Genomic DNA, 23,922 nt, shown 5'->3' on the forward strand with positions numbered 1-23,922 from the left:
ATTCTCTTAATTCGCTTAATTCCTGCTAATCTATGTATCTAGCCCCACTTGAAGATGTCCCAGGACAAAATGGTCTGTTCCAAACCTCATTTTTCATTAGTTGCCATGGATTTTAATTAATTAATTTTTTAAATTGGCGAAATGTTTTGTTGCCTGGAATGATATATAAGTGTGTTTTAGAATGCTAGTTTTATATGGTCTGAGGAAGCAATTTGGATAATCGTGAAAGCACTCATCTTTCAGTAAATAAATGCTTTTATTCAAAAGGAAACATATTGGAGCAAACTCCTATTTGGAAATGCCGTGATGCTGTGCAGTGTTTGGTTTTGGTTTGATTATTCTGCTTTTCTAGCACAGCTTAAATGCCAGAGGTTTCTGGTTCTTTTGGAAGCTACAAATATTATTCCTTTTATTACACTCCCCGCAGCTGTCTGTCAGCTGCAAACAGCTCTTTCCCCCTTCACTGAGACTACATGACCCACCTTTGCCTCAACAGACTCTACCCAACTCAAATCTGGGGGAAATGAGGATATTGATGACACTGGTGTAGCATCGTACTGCTGCTGGGGAGAATGCCCTAACCCCGCCACCCTTCGGTAGCCTTGCAAGTTCTACTGCAGCTGCCTTCTGGAGGTGCATGTGCATTTCTGAGCATGTGCAATCTTTCAACCAAGCTGCACAACTTTTGCAGGGTGGATCTCACCTTGCTCTTTATGCTACTTTTGCAATGAGCCAGACTTCTTCCCTCCCCTTTGGAGGGTTGAACTAGCATCAACCACTCATTCCCATCCTGCCTGTACAGTCACTCCTGTGTCTCTCTTTTCTGTGGAGCAATTAATGTGTCATCCTTCTGAGTCATGGAGCTGGGACTCCAAACAATACATAGACCAAACTGAATCCAAGACCCACATGGAAAACATAGAAAGTTAACATGTTTATATCACTTCTGTTGCCTGACTTCCTACACATGGTACTCTCAGGCAGTGTTGGAATTGCCATTTTTTCATATACAGTGAATACTACGAGTCAAATAATTCAATATTTGATATAAGCAATCTGAAAAAAATCCCTCATTAAGATGACCTGTGAGTGTGGCACACTATCGCCCTATCTCATCACAACCACATTAACATCAGTCACTCATTCCCATCTGTCACTTGACTGGTCAGGATAAAACAGACGAACATTGGTGGGTTCAGTTCAAGCAGCTTTATTGCACACAAAGATATCAGAAATGAGGCTTTGTAACTTAAAATAAATTTATAAACAAACTGACTGCCACACTCATACATGTTAACATTCTGGATGTTCTCTCAAAATGGCACTGCTGCCTGCAAGTGCTCACTATTTATATGCTCATGCCTACATCTGGAAATTCTTCTTAAAGGTACATACGCATGCTCTGTTCTACATCCTCCCTCTTTGAGAAATAGATCATATACTGAAGACAGTATTCAATGACATGCAATTTACAGAAATTATCTTTTGACATGCAATTATAAAGAACTAATTATTTGATATGCATTCATATAAAATCAGACACATATAAAACAATCATGTCCAGGTTGCTGTGTATTTTACACTAGGTCTGGAAATACAACCTGATTATGTAACATAAAAGTCAGAACTGAATCTAGCAATGGGGACTCTTTTCAAGGAATGTTGAACTTTGGGGACATCTGGGACATCATCAGGAATGGGAATGGATAGTGAGACACGTTCTTTGGTATGAACATTGTCAGGGTTGCCCTGAGATCTAGATTCTGTATTTCAGGTACGATGCTGTGACATCATTTCTGATACAGGAAGAAGATGTCTGTAGTTTCTCCTGTATTTTATACTCTCAGATTCCACTAAGTAGGATCTTGGCTCAGCACATATACCTCTCACTTGACCAATTCAATCAAAGCCTTTCACCATGTGCATACTCACGTTCTCTCCTTCTTTTAATGGACGAAGAAATCTGCTCATTTTATCATAGCTGGACTTCTGAGAAGAATGTTTTTTAAAATGATGGGCTTTGATTGCTCTGTTGTTTTTAGCATTAGGCACCAGAAAACTAGAACTAATAGGTGAGGTTGTTCAGGTTAGCCTAGATAGAAGTCTTTGAGCAGGCGAGCCAAGTAGATTGTCACGGGGTATAGTTTTGAGACTGAGTAAATTCAAGAAGATATCAGTATTGTTATGCTTTGACCTCTCCAGTAATTGCCTTGCACTCTGTACTGCATGCACAGCAAGGCCATTTGACTGTGGGTATTCAGGACTAATAGTAATATGGATAAAGTCCCACTCTTTGCAAATCTCTGAAACAATTGACTGTCAAACTGAGAACTGTTGTCAGAAATAACTTTGTGTGGACTACCACGGACTGAGAAATGATGTTTCATCTTAGTAATAACAGCACTGGAGATTAGGTTAGGTACAAAATTGATCTCAAACCAGTTCAAATAAGAGTCTACCAACACTAAGTAATACAGATTATTCCACTCAAATATGTCAGTTGCTACTGTTGACCAAGGTAGTTCAGGAATTTGGCTTAGCAGAAGTGGCTCCTTTTGCAAATGTGGCTTACTACTATTGCACACTGAACAAGAAGAAAGTACTTTATCAATATCTTTTGATAGAGAAGGCCAAAATACTAGTCCACTCACCTTTCTTTTGCTAGAATTGGAACTGGGTGGCCATGATGCAATATCTGAATGTATTCACATTTTAAAGAAGTAGGTAAAATAACTTTTGGACCTTTGAAAATGATACCCTCTTCCATCAACATCTCATCTCTGTATGGAAAGTAAGGTTGCACTTCTGGTGGTACACAGAATTGCTTTGATGGCCATCCTACATTGATGAAGTGGTTGAGCTTTTGCAAAACTGGATCGTTCTTTGTAAGATTTCTTAGCACATCAAGTCTCATGGTAGAAAAATTACACACTTCCATGACATCAAAGTCAAAATTCTCTGCATCAAGCTGTTCCAAGGTATTTCTAGCAGATCTGGATAAGGTATCAGCCAGATAAAGAAGTTTACCTTCTATATAGACCATTTTGAAATTATACTTTTGCAATTTGAGCATCATTCTTTGTAGTCTTTCTGGAGCTGAATGCATAGGCTTCTTTAAAATAGTCAACTCAGAAAAAGGAAGTCACACCAAGCTGGAACCAAAAAAACTGTTGGAGGTTTAAAAACAGTAAAGTGTTTCAGAAACAATTGCGTGTTTCCAAAATAGTAGCGTGTACCAAAGTCTTCTAAATGCAAATACCAAACGATGTGTACAAGCAAAAATCCTTCAGAGCTGTTGGAAAATGCCAAACCACAGAGTTTCCACGTAAATCTTTTATTCCACAAACACGATAAAAACAGTCCAGTATAACCAAGCGCTTTCGCCTGGACAATTCCAGGCTTTTTCAAGATTAAAATGAGCTTGTGGCCATGCTGGTTAAATACACAGGTTAATAGGCCAAATTAGCAATTAAAGTTTAAATCCCATCAACATTTAAAGTGCCATAGTGCTTTAATATTTTTTTTTTTTAAATTCTGATAAATCTATTAAATAAACTTCTTCCACTGTATAAATCTTGTGTACTACAAAAATATGTTAATGTTTCTTATGTATCTAAATGTTACAAAATTCATTAATTACTATTATAGTAAATAGAAAATAAATTAAACCATACTTTAATACACTTGTATTTTAAATAGTTAAAAATGACTTCTTTAAAAATGACTTCTTTAATTAAAAACATTATACTGTTGTTTTGTGTATGGATCACTTGAATTCATCCTGTGTACATTATATGCATTTGTATATGAATTTTGTTATTTTCTAATTGATTTTTTCATTTATAAATTAAATTCATATGTAAATAAAAATAAAAATAAATTGTAACATTCTTTTTTTAAAAAACTTTCATGATGTGTTTGATGTTAATATCAATTAGAATTAATATAATAAACACAAAATACAGATTAAATACAGACCACTTATAATTTATTTCTTTTCACCTTTAGTATACTGTTGATGCTAATACTGTCATTCATTCCCGGGTTTTTAGAGGCATCTAATTTAAGTTGCCAAATTAACTCCCTGGTTTCTAAATAACTTTCCCAGTCACCTCCTCTGGGGTCAATAGTGACTCGTTCCAGGACAAAGAATTTTAAGGACATGTTAGTACATATTAGAGAATGTTTAAAGAATGCATTCGAAGTTTTCTTTTTCTCTATCTCGTGTATGTGTTCATAAATTCTTTTTTTGAGCATCCTAGTAGTCTTCCCCACATAGAAACCATGACAAAATGTACATATACCTAAATACACTACTCCCGTTGTGTTACAATTGTGGTATCCTGATGTCTTTAAAGTGCAATTCCTAGATGGTAAAAATATTTCCGCAGTGTCTAATAAATAATTACACTGTTTGCACATACCACATTTATATGTACCATTTTTTCTATGGGAGGAAACAGTGTTCGTCAATTGTCGTAAATTAGAATTCTGTTCGAACATCCCTTTCAGATTAGTGTCACGCTTCCTAATAAAAGTTAATGTTTTAGGTAAATAGGCTTTAATGTCCTCCTGTGTTGTTAATATTGGCCAAAAAGGCATGTAAGGTGTTCTCTATATATATTGAGTCACTAGTGTACGTGTAAATAAAACTTTTCTGTGTATCATTTTGTCCTTTATTTATAGTTGTAGGAAGTGGAAGTCCTTTACTAAGAAGAGGTGGAAATTTAGAATCCCTTTTCTCTAACACTTCTTCAGTGACAGATTTAATTAATTGTATAGGATAGCCTCTTTCTAACAACATTTTTGTTAAAGATGTAACTTCATCAAGAAAAGCTTCTAGTGTGCTGCATATTCTAGATGCTCGAATCAATTGCCCTCTAATAATTCCCTTTTTAGTGTAAGTAGGGTGTGAACTGTCAAAGTGTAGGAATGTGTTCGAGTAGGAAGGCTTCCTATAGATACTTGATTGAAAATGTTCACATTTCTTATCCTTGGTTAATAAAATGTCTAAATAGTGTAGTGAGTCTCTGCTGAGTTCATAAGTGAATGACAAAAAGTCGGTAGTTGTGTTAATGTATCCAAAAAACTCCAGAAAAGTTTCCTTAGAACCTTGCCATAAAATACATATGTCGTCCAAGTAACGTTTGTAGAATAAAATCTGTTCATTCCATTTAGTAGAGTGAATAAAAGTTTGCTCCCATTTATGTAAAACTATGTTTGCATAAGATGATGCACATGGGGAGCCCATTGCTACCCCTTTGTTTTGTCTAAAGAATTCTCCATTAAAAAAGATGTAGTTATTATTTAGAATAATTTCCATAAACTCAATAAGTATGTTAATCTGGTTATTACTTAAATTACTTAAATTTATTAAGATGTCTGAAAACCAGTCTAATCCTGTATCGTGAGGTATACTTGGGAATAATTCAACTACATCTATTGTTATCATTAATACATCCTTGTTGCAAATATTAGGTGGAATACTAGCTAAGAATTCCCAAGAATCTCTGCAAACATATGGGAGCTTAGCAACCAAAGATTTTGTGCTGTGTTCAACATATTTACCTAGCGGTTCTGTAATGCTATTAGCCCCAGCCACTATTGGCCTAAATTTCAAAGGTATAATTCCTTTGTGTACCTTTGGTATGCCAAATAATATAGGAGTTTTTGGATGTCAGCGTAGGGGCATCTGCTTTAGGCCTGTGATTCTTTTAATGAGGTATTTCCTGAGGCCTTTCCAGTTGTTGCAGATGTCTTGAGAGGTACATACCAAATGGGGCGTTGTATTCTATAATGGGTCTAATGAGGATGAGTACAGTGGGACAATGACCTCCTTTTTCTGGATGAAAAGCCCTTCGTGATGAGGTGTGCCATAGAAGGATTTCCTGACTGTTGTGATGTGGTTATCGAAGGTGAGACCACTGTCCACCTGTGTCCATAAGTCTCTTATCATACTTTCTGTGTTTAGTGTACTGCCACCTATATGGTAATTCATGGATACATGTTTTTTCCCAAAGAGGATAACAATACATTTCTTGGCATTGAGCTTGAGCCCATGGCTCTGGCACCAAGCATCTGTTTCTGTAAGGCCCTTTTGTAGAGTATCCACATCATTTGGGGATTCAATAATAGCTCCCAGTTTGCAGTCATCTGCAAACTTTGTTAGCCAGAGTCCCTTAGTGTTGACCTGTACTTCAGAGAAGTAGATGCCAAACAAGAGCGGCCCCAGGACTGAACCCTGAGGTACTCCATTTGTCACTTGTCTGGAGCTGGATTTGGAGTCGGCTACTTTTACAGTGTGGGTTCTATCAGTAAGCCATTTAGCAACTCATTGGGTGACATAGGGATTAATACCCAACTTAGTAAGTTTATCTATGATTCCAGAGTGGGGGATGGTGTCAAAGGCCTTGGCAAGGTCTAGATAGGCTGTGTGGTCCACCTTACCCTTGTCCATGGCTCTGGAGACTGATTCAAAGAAGTCAATCAGGTTCAGAAGACAAGATCGGCCCTTCACAAACCCAAACTGGGTGGGGTCCAGTGTTTGAAGGTTGCCAATGTCTTTGTTTATAAGTTCCATGATAATACGCTCCATGGCCTTGCAGATAAGGCTTGTCAGACTGATGGGACGGTAGTTTCGGGATCCAAGGTGGATCCCCTTGTGGAGTGGGGTAACTGTAGCTCTGCACCACCCAGTGGGGACGCAAACCTGAGGTGAGGCTATGATTAAACATGACACTTAGGTGAGGTGCCAGTTCATATTGTAGTTCATGTAGTACACAGCCGGGATGTCATCTGGTCCCATGGATGCTGTATTCTTGGCTTTAGAGAGTGCGTTTTGTACCTGTGTGGCCGTTATTACTGGAATTTGGCAATCTTCCGTATTGAGATGGGCCATTTAGGGGTGAGAGGGGTGAAGTTGGCACTGAATCGATCTGCCAGGATATTGTCAATATCCTTTGGATCAGTATATTTATTGCCATTCTGTTTTAGCTCAGAGCAGATCTGAGCATTGCCATTTAGATTCTTGACATAGTTATAGAATGCTTTGTGGTTGTCTTTGGAATCTTTGGCAATTTTATTTTCATAACTAGCTTTGGAGGATTTTATGAGGCATCTCAGTTTCTTACTGAGGCTAGTAAGGGAGTTTTTTGCATCCTGGGTTTTCCTCTTTTCTGCAAAAGTTTCTTCCTTTTGTTGTAAAGTTTGTTTATGGCAGGGGACCACCAGATTGGCTTTTTGGATGAGAGCATTTTGGTTCTATTTGGGATGGCACGATTCATGCATGAGTGGATGTGCTCGTACAGTGCCTTAGTGTAGGATTCAGCAGTTGAACTTTCAGTTCCCGTCTGCATGGGTGTCATGAAGTTTGTCACTTCTGACTTGAGTAACATGAAGTTGGCTTTGGAGAAGTTTTTTAATGGTGGTTTCTTTACTGGGGGGTGGGTTGGGATGTGGATGTTAAGGGTGATTAGCTTATGGTCAGACCTGACTAACGAGGGGGTGACCATAGGTATGGAGCATTGATTTGCCATGTTGGTAATGACCAGGTCTAAGATATTGGAGCCCCTGGTGGAACTATGGATTAGTTGATCCAGGGCGTTGGAATTTATGAATTCCAAGAACCGTTGCGCAAAGGTGTTGGGACATGAGTAGTTTTCCCAGTTAATGGCAGGGTAGTTAAAATCACCCAGTATTAGGGTGTTTGGTTCTATCTTAATATTTTCCAGTATGTTTAAAAAGGTGTAGTGAGAATCTTGGGGTATGGTGGGGATCTGTAGCAAGCTACAATTTGGATTTCAGTCTTACCTAGTGTTAGTTGCACTTGGAGAATTTCAGACACATTGTGTTGGCCAACTAGCCTGGTGGTGTGAATATCCTTGGTGAATATTGACACTCCTCCACCTTTAGTGTTTCGGTCCTGGTTTGGTGGCCGAAAAGTGTGGTAAGAGTTGTAGCCTGGTATTGCAGGGGTGCTCTCTGGAGCCTTGAACCAGGTCTCAGTTACTGCACAGATATCGATGTTCTCCATTTTTAGGAGTGCCTCGAGAGAGTGCATTTTGAGGTTTAGACTTCTAGCATTGAGTAGCATTACCTTCAGATTTTGCATGCTTGTACATGTTACAGTGGTGGTTTTGTCCTTTGAAGTTTGCCTAAAAAAGGCACTATAGGGGGTGGCAAGAGCCTTAGCCAGTAACCTGAATCCCAGGGGCGACAGGTGAAGACCATCTCTGGCAAAGCATCGTGGTCTGTCAATCATGTCATCCCAGGCAGACAGATACTGGATCCCCTTTGAATGACATCATAAGCTTAGCCAATTGTTGAAGTCAATCATTTTATCCTTATATTGTGGTATCATTCTGGGCGAAGGCAGGATGCTACTCAGGGCTAGGGTCATACCTGCCTTGGCCACATGATCTGAGAGCTCTTCCATGTCTCTTTTCATGGAACATGACAGAGTCATATTTGTACTTGTTGTGGAGTGACTTGAGTGCATGCATTATGTGGCGAATCCTGGCGCCCGACAGGCAGCTGACTGTAATTTTCACCTTATTCAACCTGGTGAGAGGGACATCAGTGTGCCGGACTATAGAGCCACCTATGACTAAAGTGTTAGGTACATTGTCTTGCCTTAGGGGCTGTTGCTGGGTGGCACACTGGTGTTGTGAACTATGTGACACATTGGTTGTGATTGGTGTTTGTTTGCGTTTCAACTTCAGAGGTCTTTGTTGCTTGGGCAGGTTACAGTTAAGGGCCTCTGCATATGTGGATTTAGTGTTGCTATATGTGGGTGTTGGTGGTGGTGCGGGTTTAGAAGGGCTATGTGTTGCTTGAGGTGTAGTGTGGGTGTTAACCTTCTCCTCTTGACTGTTTAGCACAATCTTGGGTGGGGAGAGATCTTTGCTTCCATTTTGGCTATGTAAGTGCATCTCTCACAGGTTGTAGTGTTGGGTGGTAGGAGAGGGTTGTCTGTGTACATGAGGCAATTGCTGCATTGCCCCAGTATGCCCAGATTCACCAGGTGGACAGGAGAAATCACCGGAAGCTGACCCTTGGACATGCCTGGTTTGGGGCTTTTTTTTTTTTTTCTTTGTAAAGTACAGGAGCTGTTTCCTTAGCAAGGTACTTTGCAATTATAGGCTGTTTAGTGCCTACTATTAATTTCTCCTTATTAACAAGGAGAGTTCAGTGTTTGTATGAGTTTAAGGCTTCCTAGTGCTTTCCAGCAGGTATTAGAGAAAGTGCTAGTCACAGGGACGCTTAAAGGTAAGATTGAAAAGAATGCACTCTGCAGTGTGCACTACAGAAGTTAGATGTGAAAGTAGGTAACTCGAGTTTTACCTATTTAAAAAGTTAAGGTTTAGTGGAGAGTTACTATTTTTAAAACAGCAAGATGGATTGAAAGGGGTGGTCACTTTTGTAATTTGGTACTATGAAATACTGTACCATAGACATCATTAAGCCAGACCAGTTAAGGACCCAGAACCCTCAGCAAGCCCGACGCAAAGAACTTTCCACCTTACCAAGTTACCGCATCACTCGAGACTCCTTAACAAAAGAGGGGCAATAAACAGAACTGTCATAACCAAAAGACCGCAAACCGCTACATCCCCAATTCCTTACAGTAACCGCACCCCAATACATGGCTTCTTTCGTCTCTACAACTGTACCTACTGCCCAGGCATTAACAGCTGGGAGAAAGAAAGAAAAACACTTTTTAAGAAACACCTTCACTTACTCCCCATACCAGCATTCTTAAATCAAGGCCTACCTGCCCCAGTGGCACCTACAGGTCGTCAAAGGCAGTACAACTTGCCTTAGCAATTTCACTCCAAAAATGTGACTCCTACCTCAACTTTGCTTGACAAACCCTCTAAGCCCCTCCCTACCCTTACCTCATTTCCTTCTAACATCCCTCTGTCCCATTTAACCCTACCCTACCCTTAGTCTCTTAATTCGCTTAATTCCTGCTAATCTATGTATCTAGCCCCACTTGAAGATGTCCCAGGACAAAATGGTCTATTCCAAACCTCATTTCTCATTAGATGCCATGGATTTTAATTAATTAATTTGTTAAATTGGTGAAATGTTTTATTGCCTGGAATGATATATGTGTGTTTTAGAATGCTAGTTTTATATGGTCTGAGGAAGCAATTTGGATAATCGTGAAAGCACTCACCTTTCAGTAAATAAATGCCTTTATTCAAAAGGAAACATATTGGAGTAAACTCTTATTTGGAAAAGCCGTTGTGCTGTGTAGTGTTTGGTTTTGGTTTGATTATTCTGCTTCTCTAGCACAGCTTAAACGCCGGAGGTTTCTGGTTCTTTTGGAAGCTACAAATAGTATTCCTTTTATTACACTCCCTGCAGCTGTCTGTCAGCTGCAAACAGCTCTTTCCCCCTCCACTGAGACTACATGACCCACCTTTGCCTCAACAGACTCTACCCAGCTCAAATCTGGGGGCAATGAGGATATTGAGGACACTGGTGTAGCATCGTGCTGCTGCTGGGGAGAATGCCCTAACTCCTCCACCCTGCGGTAGCCTTGCAAGTTCTACTGCAGCTGCCTTCTGGAGGTGCATGTGTATTTCTGAGCATGTGCAATCCAATCTTTCAACCAAGCTGCACAACTTTTGCAGGGTGGATCTCACCTTGCTCTTTATGCTACTTTTGCAATGAGCCAGACTTCTTCCCTCCCCTTAGGAGGGTGGAACTAGCATCAACCACTCATTCCCATCCTGCCTTTACAGTCACTACTGTGTCTCACTTTTCTGTGGTGCAATTAATGTGTCATTCTTTTGAGTCATGGAGCTAGGACTCCAAACAATACATAGACCAAACTGAATCCAAGACCCACATGGACAACATAGAAAGTTAACATGTTTGTATCCCTTCTGTTGCCTGACTTCCTACACATGGTACTCTCAGGCATTGTAGGAATTGCCATTTTTCATATACAGTGAATACTACATGAGTCAAATAATTCAATATTTGATATAAGCAATCTGAAAAAAATCCCTCATTAAGATGACCTGTGAGTGTCACACACTACCGCCCTACTCATCTCATCACAACCACATTAACATCAATCACTCATTCCCATCTGTCACTTGACTGGTCAGGATAAAACAGACGAACATTGGTGGGTTCAGTTCAAGCAGCTTTATTACACACAAAGATATCAGAAATGAGGCTTTGTAACTTAAAATAAATTTATAAACAGACTGACTACCACACTCATACATGTTAACACTCTGGCTGTTCTCTCAAAATGGCACTGCTGCCTGCACATGCTCACTATTTATATGCTCATGCCTACATCTGGAAATGCTTCTTAAAGGTACATACACATGCTCTGTTCTACATCCTCCCTCTTTGAGAAATAGATCATATACTGAAGACAGTATTCAATGACATGCAATTTACAGAAATGATCTTTTGACATGCAATTATACAGAACTAATTATTTGACATGCATTCATACAAAATCAGACACATATAAAACAATCATATCCAGGTTGCTGTGTATTTTACATTAGGTCTGGAAATTCAACCTGATTGTGAAACATAAAAGTCAGAATTGAATCTAGCAATGGGGACTCTTTTCAAGGAATGTTCAACTTTGGGGACATCTGGAACATCATCAGGAATGGGAATGGATAGTGAGACATGTTCTTCGGTATGAACATTGTCAGGGTTGCTCTGAGATCTAGATTCTGTATTTCAGGTACAATGCTGCAACATCATTTCTGATACAGGAAGAAGATGTCTGTAGTTTCTCCTGTATTTTATACCCTCAGATTCCACTAAGTAGGATCTTGGCTCAGCACATATACCTCTCACTTGACCAATTCAATCATAAGCCTTTCACCATGTGCATACTCACATTCTCTCCTTCTTTTAATGGACAAAGAAATCTGATCCTTTTATCATAGCTGGACTTCTGAGAAGAATGCTTTTTAAAATGTTGGGCTTTGATTGCTCTGTTGTTTTTAACATTAGGCACCAGCAAACTAGAACTAACAGGTGAGGTTGTTCTGCTTAGCCTAGATAGATGTTTTTGAGCAGGTGAGCCAAGTAGGTTGTCACGGGGTTTATTTTTGAGATTAAATAAATTCAAGAAGATATTGGTATTGTCATGCTTTGACTTCTCCAGTAACTGCTTTGCACTCTGCACTGCATGTTCAGCAAGGCTGTTTGACTGTGGGTATTCAGGACTACTAGTAATATGGATAAAGTCCCACTCTTTGCAAATCTCTGAAACAATTGACTGTCAAACTGAGAAACGTTGTCAGAAATAACTTTGTGTGGACTACCACGGACTGAGAAATGATGTTTCATCTTAGTAATAACAGCACTGGAGATTAGGTTAGGTAGAAAATTGATCTCAAACCAGTTCAAATAAGAGTCTACCAACACTAAATAATACAGATTATTCCACTCAAATATGTCAGTTGCTACTGTTGACCAAGGTAGTTCAGGAATTTGGCTTAGCTGAACTGGCTCCTTTTGCAAATGTTGCTTAGTACTATTGCACACTGAACAAAAAGAAAGTACTTTATCAATATCTTTTGATAGAGAAGGCCAAAATACTAGTCCACTCGCCTTTCTTTTGCTAGAATTGGAACTGCGTGGCCATGATGGAATATCTGAATGTATTCACATTTTAAAAAAGTAGGAAAAATAACTTTTGGACCTTTGAAAATGATACCCTCTTCCATCAGCATCTCATCTCTGTATGGAAAGTAAGGTTGCACTTCTGGTGGTACACAGAATTGCTTTGATGACCATCCTACATTGATGAAGTGGTTGAGCTTTTGCAAAATTGGATCTTTCTTTGTATGATTTCTTAGCACATCAAGTCTCATGGTAGAAAAATTACACACTTCCATGACATCAAAGTCAAAATTCTCTGCATCAAGCTGTTCCATGGTATTTCTAGGCAATCTGGATAAGGTATCAGGCAGATAAAGAAGTTTGTCTTCTATATAGACCATTTTGAAATTATACTTTTGCAATTTGAGCATTATTCTTTGTAGTTTTGCTGGAGCTGAATGCATAGGCTTCTTTAAAATAGTGACTAAAGTTTGATGGTCAGTTTCTATCTGGATAGCTCGGCCATAAATATATTCATGAAACTTTGAAGGTGCGAACACAATTGCCAAAAGTTCCTTCTCAGTTTGACCATACTGCATATCAGTTTAGGTAAGAGTTCTAGATGCATAGGCAACAGGTCTGGCCTCTTGAAGAATAACTTGGACCAAGACCGAACTTTGAAACATCACAGAAAAGATCTACTGGTTTGTGGACATCATAGTATCTTAATGTAAGTTGGTTAGCAATTTGCTGTTTGAGGTTGTCAAATACTCTCTAGTGTTGTACTAACCATGACCAGGCAATATTTTTGTATGTCAGCTCTCTTAAAGGCACTGATAACTCACTAAAGTCAGGAGTAAATTTGCCCAAATAGTTAACCATACCAAAAAAATGCTGAAAGGCTTGGACATTGTCTGGAGCTGGCATCTCAAGAATGGTTGCTTGTTTAGAAGCATCTGGTTATAAGCCTGTACTGGTAAATAAATGACCTACATAAGTAATTTCTGGTAGTCTGAATTTGCACACCAGAGGACTGAGCTTTAAATTCACTTCACATGCTCTGTCCAGAATGTTCCTGAGGTTTCTGTCATGCTCTGCTTCACCATTGCCTCCTACCTGTAACTCATCAATTATTATTGCACATGGGTAGCCTGAAAAGAATTTGCTCCATTGCACGTTGAAATACTTCTCAGGCAGAATTTATTCCATAAGTATCTACCAAATGGAGTACTGAATGTAGTCAGTAGTGAAGATTTGTGATCAAGCATTACTTGCCAAAATGAACTCTTTGCATCTAAGACAGAAAAAAACAGTGGCATTTGGCATAAGGGCATCAATCTTCTTGACTGAATGGATAGGATGATGAGGTCTTTTTAATGACTTGTTGAAGTCTCTTGGGTCAGTGCATATTCTGATTTCATCTGAAGTTTTCTTATGAGCAGCTACCATGGAAGACACCCACTCAGTTGATTCTGTGACTGGACACATCACACCTTGCTACACCATTTTGTCTAACTGGACCTTGACTTTGTCCTGCATAGCTATTGGAACTCTCCTTGCTGGTCTGACCACTGCACTGACCTCTGAGTCTACTTTCATGGAGTACACAACTGGAAGTTTGCTTAGCTTGTTATCGAAAACATCAGCATACTCTGAGAAAATAGCATCAGTAAAACTGGAACTGGGACACGTGATTACATGATGGACTTTTGTGGTAAAAGAAAGTAGTTTCATTCTTAAATTGTCTCTAAGACCTTATATTGACTGCACAAGTCTTCAGATTACATAAAAGTGCAAGCTGTAATTGTTCCCAGCCGAATAGCATGAAAGCACTACTGAGCCTTTGGTTTGAATCTCTTCACCTCCATAAGCAGCAAGCTTTGCACAAATGGCCAAATTAAGTTGCTCATCAGCTCTCACTTTAGCAAATGTTTCTGCTGAGATTACATTGCACTTTAAACCAGTGTCTACTTTAAGCTCCATAGGCTTACCATTGATCAGGACAGTACAAAATACTTCATTCTTTGCCAACCAATCTACTGTATTACCTTCTCATCAACTACTGATATACCTATACACCAATACACCATCTACATAGAAAATAGGGTTGCAGCTCTCTATATGATCAACTTGCTTTTTTGAGTGACCTTTCTTAATAACTGAATGAGGCTTGCTTGATTTACAAAACTTTTGAAAATGGTTCCATTTTTTACACTTGTGACATTGCTGACCAAATGCTAAGCACTTCTCTCTTTTAGACTCATGAGTGGCACCACAATTACAACAGTCAACAATAACACTTGACTTGGGTTTTGCTGATTCACCCTTATACTGCAATGAGCATGCATTTTTTTCTGAGCTAGTCTTGGAACTTGTTAGAAAGCTATGGTCTTTCCCAGGTAGATCCGCAGGAGTTGCAGCTGCCATGTGCGTACCCTGTTTCTGCTTGCCATGTGTTGCATGCTGTCTATGTTTACTCTAGAGGCTGCTGAAGCCATGCTCTTATCACTTTCAAGCATACTTGCCTGCCTTTATGTGAACTCATGGATTTGACAAATCTCTATGGCTTTGCCTAACATTAAATCACTGTCACAAAGCAAAACCTTTCTCACTGCAGCACTATTAACACCACACGAGCCTTTATTAACTCATCCTTCAATACACCAAATCTACACATTTTGGCCTTATTTCTCAAGTCAGTGATATAAGCTGCAAAAGTTTCACCTGGCTTTTGGTCTCTTGTATAAAATAAGTGCCTCTCTAATGTAACATTTGTCTGGGGTTGCACATTTCTCTAAATTTACATTTTACCCTTTTCGGGTCAGTATTTTCTGTAATGCTCACCACCAGTTTGTTGCTCTAACTGCATAACTTGTAAATATTTAATGCTAAAACTGCATAATTGTAAATATTATGCTACATTGTAATTTCTTCTTTCTGGTTTCTTCCCCCCCCAGGATTGAAAACAGGTTCATTTTGGCCCAATGGACTATCCTGGTAAACCAACTGCAAATTAAATAAATAAATAAATAAATAAATAAATAAATTAAGCACTCAGGGTTCTCCCTTGATTCAGCTGATAACACAATATGGCAGTTTTCCCCTCTCGTGCATATACTTCTGGTACATATACAAATGAACTCTATTTCATTAGCCTCTGACTCAGCTAAGTTAAGCAAAATTAATGCCCTTGTACATGCAACTTTGTCAGAAAAAGCTGCTTGTATGAAAATATTGTTTTCCTGCTTGAATACTCTCCAATTCAATGCTGTATTATCATCAAATACAAGTGGACTAGGTCTGCGAAATGCCTCTGCCATATCAACACACAGTAGTGAATGTGCTTGAAATCATGTATGAACACACAGACACACACACACACAAATATATATGCCAGAACATTAGGCCAGTATTTGTAATTATGCCCAGTAGGCACAACAAAATCTTTGAAATGACTGCACTTCCACAAATATATCTCCGCAGCACAAGAACACTTTAAAATCACTGTACTTTGTGAAACCACTCCTTATCACTGTACTTTGAAATTGATGTACTTTGCGAATAAACTGTACATAGCACAGAACCTCTTCAAAATGGCTGTACTTTGCAAAATAACTCTACACAGTGTGATAAACTTCTAGTCTTTTTACCATTATGAATGTCTTTGGTGAGCAGGGTAGGGCCTACATCAACCGCAAGGGCTTCCACTCCATCAACTGCCAGGTCATGTGTGATGCCCAGGGCATAATACTGAATGTGTGTGCTGGCTGCCTTGGAAGCTACCATGATTCCCATATCTGGCATCTGGTGCAGCTGTACCAGATATTTGCCAATGGGGACATCCCTGATGGTCACCTAGTGAGGGATGCTGCATACGCACTGGAGCCGTGGCTGATGACACCCATCAGAAATGCACACACACCTGAACAAGAACTCCATAAAGAGGCACACACACAAACACGAAATGTAATTGAGCGTGTGTTTGGGATGCTCAAGTCATGGTTCCGGTGCCTGCACACATCCAGTGGAGCCTTGCAGTACTCACCAACTACATTTACCCAAATTGTCATGGTATGTGCCATGCTACACAATATGATACTGCAAAAACAGCTGCAGCAGGAACAGTATGGAGCAAGGCCAAACAGCCCCCCACCATTGCCAAGGCCTGCACAGGCACAGCGTGACTCAGAGGAGGAACAACCTGAGCATGCCCCAGTAGGCAGAAGTAGGTGTGCCCAGTATGCCTTGGCCTTGGCAAAGAGGCAATGCATAGCACATACTCTTGCTCCATAGGAACCCTGGAAATTATACCTCTCTCTGACTCACACATAAAATAAAAGGGATGCCTAACTTGACACTACCTGTTTCCAAACATGTATAGGGAGTGTAGTATGTGCATCCAACATAAGCAGCCCTGCAGCACCACTGGAGGCATGATTGCCATGTTTTAAGCAATATAAAGCAGTGCTAAGCAGCATTTACCAATATTTAGTATATGTAAACAAAATTGCCCGTGCGAACTAGCGCAATGTTGGGCAACGTTGAGCAATGTTGGGCAAGGTCAGGCAAAGTCATGCAAAGTCAGGTAAACATGCTCATATTTGCTTTACTGTTCCTTAAGCAGTCTGGTCTGCCCAGCATGAAAATAAAAAGCAGTGACCAAGCTCGAACCCAGGATATTGTGCACTATAGTCACAGTACTGAACCACTAAGCCATGATAGCATTTCAGTGGCACAGACACAGCAGGACAATTGTACAGTAATGCAAACACAAAGAAATGCTGTGGTTAAAGAGGCATATGGGTAACCTCCCCCAGAGGCCTATGCAGACAGAGAACATCAGGCCACGTGGTGTGATGTGGGTTGTGTAGGCTATGAAGTCGCAATCTAATATACGTGACATTGGACGCTAGGATCTGTAGCACAGTAGTATGCCTCAAGCCAGTAGGATAGGCAACAGTACAGACTGAAATGGTGTACCGTACATAGCAGTGCAGGCATAGCAAATGTGTATAAGTGTCAGGTGAAACCCTCATCCTATGTACACCCACAGTAACAATCAAGTGTGCCTCTGGGTAGAAATGTACAAAGAATAGCTGTCCCCCCTGTATGCAGAAATGTTGATAAGTCTATGCAAAGTGTCTCATGGAAGCCCTGCAGGTATAGCATGAACCCTGTTGATCTATGACACAAAGGTGAGCCCTGCTGTAAAGATACAGCTTGACTTTCCATACACATATAGTATAAATGTCTATACTGGGCATGCTCACATAGTCCAACAAATATAGTGGATTTCATTCAGCATCGTACTGAAAGGTCATACTGGGCATGCTCACACACATGCCAAATACGGAGGTGATAATAAGGGATCTATGGACAAATGTGGATAGACATCTCTACTTCCAGAAAGACATTCACAAAGTTGTCAGAAAATCATGCTATGTGTTCACATAAACTGCCAAGGTCTGTGCATGTAGGTCAAATGAGGTTCCGGTACTCATCAGTCATCAGACCCATCAGAGAGTACCACAACACACTTGCGATGAATCAGACTAGGCACATTCAACAGCCAGAAAGACCACTGAAGTACCCTAACAAGAGGATTACTGGCCTCAAACAGTTGCCCCATGCAACAAGACTGAATTTAACCCAGTCTGTACTCTGTTGTATACTGTCTACTCAGGAGATCTCTGCCCAACAGACAGGTCCATATCATGGCTACACTCAGATCTGTACTGAGTTACAGCTCAATGGCACTAAATATACAGACCCAACTGATATTGCCACCATCCTGGCAGATAGGATCACTGTTAACTGTACCCCCCTCTCACCCATGAAAGAGCACACCTCCATAATGGAAGACTGCAAAGTTGCTGCCATCACGGCTGCACAGGTAAAAAACACTCTCCAAAGCCAGTATCACAGCAGCCATGGGACCAGATAACTTCACAGGCTGTGTTCCACACAAACCACAGAATGAACAGGCACCACACTGACGTACCATGTGCAGTCATAGCCTCACCTCATGCTTTGTGCCTGTTGAATGGTGCACAGTGACGGTTATTCCACTACACAAGGGTGGAGACACCACGGACACCAGGAACTAGCACCCCATGAGCCTGATGAGCCCGCTCTTCAAGGCCATGGAATGTATCATCATGCAACATATAAACAATTACATTTGTAATCCCCAAACCCTGGACAACAACCATGTTGGGTTTGTAAAATGCAGATCATGTCACCTAAACCTGATAGATGACATTGAAGCAGTCAACAGAACCGTTGACAAGGGTAAGGTGGTTCACACAGCCTATGCTGATCCTGCCACGGCTTACAACACCACCCTACACTATGGAAATATAGATAAACCCACCAAAGTAGGTATAAATTGCTATGTCACAAGATGGGTTGCCAACAGACTGACTGACAGAACACACACTGTGAAAGTAGCAGACTCCAAGTATGACTTTGGACCAGTGATGAGTGCAGTACCACAAGGTCCAGTCCTGTGTCTTGTCCTGTTTAGTATCTACTTCCCTGAAGTAAACTTTAACATGGAAGATCTGTGGCTACAGAAGTTACCAGAGGACTGCAAACTTGGAACAACAATTGTAAACACTAAACATGTGGACATCCTACAAAAGGGCCTCACTGAGACAGATGGCTGTTGTCAAAGCCATGGCCTCTAGCTCAATGCCAAAAGGTGCATTGTCATCCCCTGTGTTAAAACCTCTGTAGCCAAGAACGACAACATAGGCGGTAGTATACTTAACACTGAAAGTGTGACAAGAGACCTTGGATCACAGGTGTACACTGGACACAAGTGTGATAATCACATCCCCACAGTAGTCAGGAAACTCTATGTGGCACACCTCATCACAAAATGTGTCTCATGCAGAATAGAAGAGGACATTGTTCCCCACTACTCATCACTCACTAGAAATATAATAGAGTACAACACCACTTTTGCTATGTACCTCACAAGACATCTACAACAACTGTAAAGCCTGCAGCAATACCTCACAAAGAGCATTAGCAGCCAGAAGTACATGCCATACACAGACCATCTCAAAATGCTCCATCTGTACTCCCTTGCATATCACCTACTCAGATGTGTTCACTGCCTAACATACAAAGCTATGTCAAATGCAGAGCTGTTGGACATGCTCCACGTAAAACACTCACAATCCCTCTGACCTTCGGACCCAAAACCATGAGTGAAATACAAAAGGAAGGGGTGTACCCATTTACCTTATGAATACCCACACCTTCTGGTTAGTGGCACAGCATGAGGCCTTGGAGATCATGCAAGTGCATCTAACATTGGGCAAAGCTGCTCATCAGATTGTAGCCTGCTACAGATCACCTACCTTTTCACAGGAACCTCACTCAGTATTCCTGAGAACAGTGTAAAATATAGAGGTCCTATCAAACACCATTATATGAGGTGATTACAACTACCCAAACATTGAGTGGGAGAATTACTTATGTACAACATCCTTTGCCGAATGTTTTCTAGAGTTTAAAAGCTCTAACACCCTGGAACAGCTGGTCACCATGCCCACTAGAGGTGACACCATACTGGACATGATCATCACCAACATGGAGTACCAGTATTGCACAACAGAGATAAAGCCCTCACTGGTAATATCAGATCATAAAGTAATCACACTGGACATCCACATCCCACCCCCCCACCCAGTTAATGAAACCACTGTGAAGACATTTTCAAAAGCAAACTGCACACGTCCCAAGACAAAAGTGGAAAGTTCCAAAGACCTCTTGCTATAGGATAATGATATACAATTTGCTGAATCAGTTACAAGTGAATCCTATGAGCATCTACAGGGATGCATGGATTGAGACATCACAAATAAAACCAAGATGCACTTCTCCAAAAATAAGAAAACAATCTGGTGGTCATTGCCCATAAATAAGCTAGACAACAGAAGGAGGAAACTAACACCTGATAGAGCCAACTTCACTAAAGGAAAGGCATCACTGATAATTATTATGAAGAAGCAATGATCACTCATAAAACAATTCAAGGACACTTTCAAAAGGCAAATCACCAAGGACTGTAAGAATGACAACCACAAAGCCTGTGGTAGCTATACCACACATGTAGGTGTCAACTTCCAAATATGCTGTCAGCTACTGACAAATGGCAAGGAATACACTGAACCAACTTTCATTGCCCACATCCTGGGGGGCAAGTTCAATGAAAACTTCCCCCCATCACCCCCAAAAGGGCCTGTGTCCATCACAGAAGGATGCAGAGCCCCAGATGTCATGGACATGCAGGTAAAGACAGCCCTCTCCAAAGCCAAGAACACAGCATCAATGGGACTGGATGGTGTCCCAGGCTGCGTCTTACACTAGGCCCAAAAGGAACCACACCATCACCTACATTCACTGCCCAGACTCAATCGTACCACAGGGTATGTACCCAAAGAATGGCATATACCAACAGTTATCCAGCCCCACAAAGGGGGTGCCACAACAGAACCTGGAAACCATTGCCCTATACATCTACTCAGCCTGGTCTACAAAGCTAGTGAGCAAATTGTCATGGAACCCTTAAACAGTGAGATTGGGGACCTCCAGACACTGGACTGTACACAACCCCGCCTTGTTAAAGGAAGACCCTGCCTCCTAAACATAGTTGACTTACTACAAACAGTTACCAAGGACATAGATGGAGGTGAAAGTAGTCCACACAGCCCACCTGGACCTCACTAAGGACTTTTTACACCATTCCCCACTCTGTCATCATGGACACGCTTACCAGCCTGACCATCAACAGCTATGTCACAGGATGTGTGGCCAAGTGGCTCACTGATCAAACACACATGTTCAGAGTTGCGGGTGCCATGCCCAACTCTGAGACAGTCACAAATGGCATCCCAAAGGTCTTGGCCCTGGGACCCCACCTGTTCAGTAGACACTGCTCAGAGGTACAGGCAAGCATGGGAGAAGTATGGCTGAACAGGTTTGCAGATGACTGCTAACTGTGGTCCATAATCAACTCTATGGCTGACACACACATCCTCCAGAAGGGGCTTACAGAGACAGATACCAAGAAGAATGGCAAAGAATGCAAAGTCATCCCCTTTGGCTAAAACAAAGTGCAAACAAATTACCACATAGGTGGTACTCCAGTATGTATGGAGAAAGTCATGAAGGCCCTGGGGACACAGTTAGATAGTGCACACTTCTTTGATGATCACATGGCCAAAGTGTTTAGACATTCCTTCTATGTAGCCCACCCAATGTCACCCAATGTAACCCACTTTGTCTAGTCTGATGATGTCACCAACCTACAAATATACCTGTGGAAAATTGAGCCGACAGTAATGTGTGTAGCGAGACATGTAAATGCATACTCCTGTAGTATCATAAACAAATTGAGTAGGGGTTTGAATCCTGCACTTGACGAGTGTGTGCTCCTGTTTTTGTGTGATCTCCTTGGAGAAGAGCAACCTTTTTTGAGAGTATTCATACACCTTAAAAGTGGTATACTAATCTTTGTCAGGTCTGATGATGTCACCATCCTACAAATATACCTGTGGAAAACAAAGTTTGCAGTAATGTGTGTAGTGCATCATGTAAATGCATACTTCTGTAGTATCCTAAACCAGGTAGGTAGGTGTTTGAATCCTACACTTGACAAGTGTGTGATCTCCTTGCAGAAGAACAGCCATTTTGGAGAGTACTCATACACCTTAAAAGTGGTATACTAATCTTTGTCAGGTCTGATGATGTCACCATCCTTTAAATATACCTGTGGAAAAAAAAACTTACAGTAATGTGTGTAGCACGTTGTATAAATGCGTCCTCCTGTAATATCATACACCAGTCAGATAGGGGTTTGAATCCTGCACTTGTCGTGTGTGTGTGATCTCTTTGAAAAGACACAACCTTCTTCAAATATACCTGTGGAAAAGAGACCTCACAGTAATGTGTATAGCGTGTCGTGTAAATGTGTACTCCTGTAGTGTCATACACCAGTTAGGAAGGGATTTGAATCCTGCACTTATCAAGTGCGTGTATGATTTCTTTAGAGAGGAGCAACCTTTTTGGAGAGTACTCAAAAACCTTAAAAGTGGTATACTAATCTTTGTCAGGTCTGATGATGTCACCATCCTACAAATATACCTGTGGAGAAAAGTACTCACAGTAATGTGTATAGCACTTCAAGAAATTGCATACACCTGTAGTATTATAAACCATTTAGGTAGGGGTGTGAATCCCGCATGTGACAGCTGTGTGTTTATGTGTAATAACCTTGCAGAGCAGAAGCCTTTTTGTAGAGTAATAGAACACCTTACAAGTGGTATACTTATCTTTGTCAAGTCTGATGATGTCACCATCTTACAAATATACCTGTGGAAAAGAGACCTGCTAGTAATGTATATAGCACACCATATTAATGCGTACTACTCTAATATCATGAAGTAGTCTGGTAGGGGTTTGAATCCTGCTCTGGATGTGTGGCACTGTTGGTCAATGTGTAGTGGACTTTGCTTTTACTACTGTATGAAATATCAGTATGCATTGCACATGTGAGGTAGCTGTGTGGCAAATACATATACGTACATGTTACCTCAATTATTGCATGTGTGTGAACCCTGCTTTTTCCAAGGACACAACTGTCATCTTTGCCAGACTGTGCTGCTGCTTCCCAGACCTTAGGTCACATCTGTATGCTTGTGACAAGGCCAGCCACTGCAGTGATCCCTGGCCTAGGTCATCCATGTCACACACACTCATTACGTTACTATTGAATTGTGTGAGTGAGGGTTTATGGCCGAGGTATATGTTAGACTGGTTCTAATGCAGCAAAGTCTGTCAATGATGACTATTCATTATAGGTGTACAACAACCTTTGTGGATATGCATGCAAACCCCTTATTGCTTATGTGATCCACCAAGGTATTTCAAAATACCTTAGGAAATGTGATTATCAAAGGAGCGATGACATAACACTTGGTTGCATGTACACATCGGTACTTGCTCATCATGTTGGTGGCTACTACCTATGTGGTACTGTGCGGATACTATGTTCCGTAAAGGTGGATGACTATTTTTAGTTTGGCTAATAGCTTTACAGCATGGGTTTGACAACAGTTATCTGTCTGTATGGTACCCTTGTGGTGGATGTATGTGTCATCTGGAGAATGCATTATAGGCCACAGTATGCATTACCAGACATGGACGGACATATCCCTACTGTGATTGCTTGTACCTAAGAGAGCTATATGCCAAATAGGAGTGGTCTCAGTAATGGGTGCAGGTGAATACCACTGGTTACTGGCATAGTAT

Source organism: Protopterus annectens, chromosome 9.part0, assembly GCF_019279795.1.
Source record: "Protopterus annectens isolate FY-2018-M chromosome 9.part0, PAN1.0, whole genome shotgun sequence".
In the NCBI taxonomy this organism is placed as follows: domain Eukaryota; kingdom Metazoa; phylum Chordata; order Ceratodontiformes; family Protopteridae; genus Protopterus; species Protopterus annectens.